Consider the following 2,285-nt stretch of genomic DNA (forward strand, 5'->3'; position numbering starts at 1 on the left):
TGGTGACACACTTTCTTTAAACCCTTCCCAAGCCTGGCAACACCCTAAAGAGAGGTAACTTCTGTTAAGTGCAATCTTATAACCTCCCATTTTTTTCTTCCACCTCCAAGTTCAGAGAAAAAGTTGGACACAGCTTAAATTGAAATAATTACTCTCTCAATAAAAAAGGATGTAGAGAATAAATTGAATTTGTATCATATGAGGTCTGGAAATATTGTCAAAGTATGAACCCTGTACCCTTTCTCCTTTCTGTCATATCGATAAGTGTATTTGCTGTAATACTAGATGATTACCTTCAAAGCAGACACCACTCATTTTTCTTCTATTAATAGGACCTCTAGAGAACTCAGGATTATATATGTGGTTATGGAAAAAATAAAATACTGACTTTACTTGTCAAAATCATGTTTATCTTATGTCACATATGTGAGATATATAAATAACTTAAATAATTAAATAAAATGTGCTTATCAAACAAGAAAACAAACGAACAACAACAAAAAATACTCATTGCCATCAAGTTGGATCTGACTCATAGCGACCCTTCCTTGGCTTTCTGAGGCAATATCACCAAAGAAGTAGATTGCCCAGTCTTCCTTCTGAGGAGTGGCTGGTGGGTTTGAACCACCAGCCTTCTGGTTAGCAGTCAGATGCCATAGGCACTGTGCTACCAGAGCTCCTTCAAGAAGTTGAGGTTTACTTCATAAATAGGAGTAATGAACTCCCTAGTAAACTCTCTAAAATAATCTTGCTTATTTTTTCTTAGAGACAGAAGATTTTCTTTCCATACAACTCCTTCCTTCAATCAAGCTTCAAAGCTTTTAGCAGGTCTGGTTTACTTCTGCCTGTGGCAACATTTTTGGAAACCTTAACTTGGCCTTAAAATATGGATCAAAGTCTTGTCTTTAAATAAACAATCCTTAAAACTCCATTATCTAAATAAGGAAGTCATTTGTACTGAATAATGACACTACAGATCTATCTTCTTCTCTAGCCAGCACTAGAACTTAAAATGAAACTCAATCGTAACAGCGAGAAGCTCGCTTATTTCTTTAGTTGTTCTCATGACATTTGTATTCGATTAATAGGCATTTGGAACAATGCCTATTAATACAGATACAGATACATGGACTAGTTGGTTTTCAGTTCCTAATTCTCTTCTCTATTCTATCATCTCTCCCCAAGCCTTTGAAACCTAAAATGCACTCAAACCCACACCAAACCCACGGCCGTCAAGTCATATCTGACTCATAGCGATCCCTCCTTGGGTTTCCGAGGCGGTATCACTAAGGAAATAGATTGCCCAACCTTCCTTCCGAGGAGTAGCTGGTGGGTTTGAACCACCAGCCTTCAGGTTAACAGTCAAATGCCTTAGGCACTAGGCTACCAGAGCTCTTAAAATGCACTCAGGGAAGTTAATTGTTAAACTCTGCTGTCAGGAACAGATTGCTGACTAGAAACCAGTTCATCATCCATGTATTAAGTGCCCATTATGAGCAAGCCATTGTGTTATGGATTCAAAGGTGAACAGGATATACTTCTTTTTCCCACCCTCACGGAATTTTACCGACTGGGCTTCTACATACTGCCCACAGTTAGAACTGCTCCCTTACCAACATCACTCCAATAGCATGCCCCTCCTTTATATTAAGAACTAGATACATCTGTAGTAGTCTCTGCCCACTGCCTGCTCTCATAATGACCCCCAATGGATTTCCAAGGCTGTAAATCTTTACAGAAGCAGATTGCCCCATCTCTCTTCCTCAGAGCAGCTGGTGGGTTCGAACCATGGATCTTTTGGTTAGCAGCCAAATGCCTTAATGACTACACCACTAGAGCTACACCTCACCAGTCTGAAGGTAATTCTTAAATGAAGAAATCTGAGATGCTTGGTCCTCAATTACTATTCTTTGTTAATAGACCAATATTTGCATACATTAAAGTTGTAGTGTGGTGCAGTGAATTACTTGGTATGGCTTTTCTAGCCATGGTCTTTGAGAGTCCCACCAGATCACTGGGTGGGAGCAAGCAAATAAGATGTACGGAACTCTGAGAATTGGTTAGTTTTGCTATGGTGCTGGGCTTAAAATGAGAAGAGGGAATCTCACTGCCATCAACAGAGAATAGCCAGAGGTAGAGGGGAGTGGAGCACATCCTTGGAACCGTGATCCCTGCGCTGGACCTCCCTGGCAGAGACACCTAGCAGAGATTCCTGGCTGAGAGACGGCAGCAGTGGGACCAAGACTCACAAGAGTCACAAGAGAGAGCAGCGGGCTTACCTGGCC

This window comes from Orycteropus afer, unplaced genomic scaffold, assembly GCF_000298275.1.
Source record: "Orycteropus afer afer isolate SDZICR_OR568_19922 unplaced genomic scaffold, OryAfe1.0 scaffold00697, whole genome shotgun sequence".
Classification (NCBI taxonomy): Eukaryota; Metazoa; Chordata; class Mammalia; order Tubulidentata; family Orycteropodidae; genus Orycteropus; species Orycteropus afer.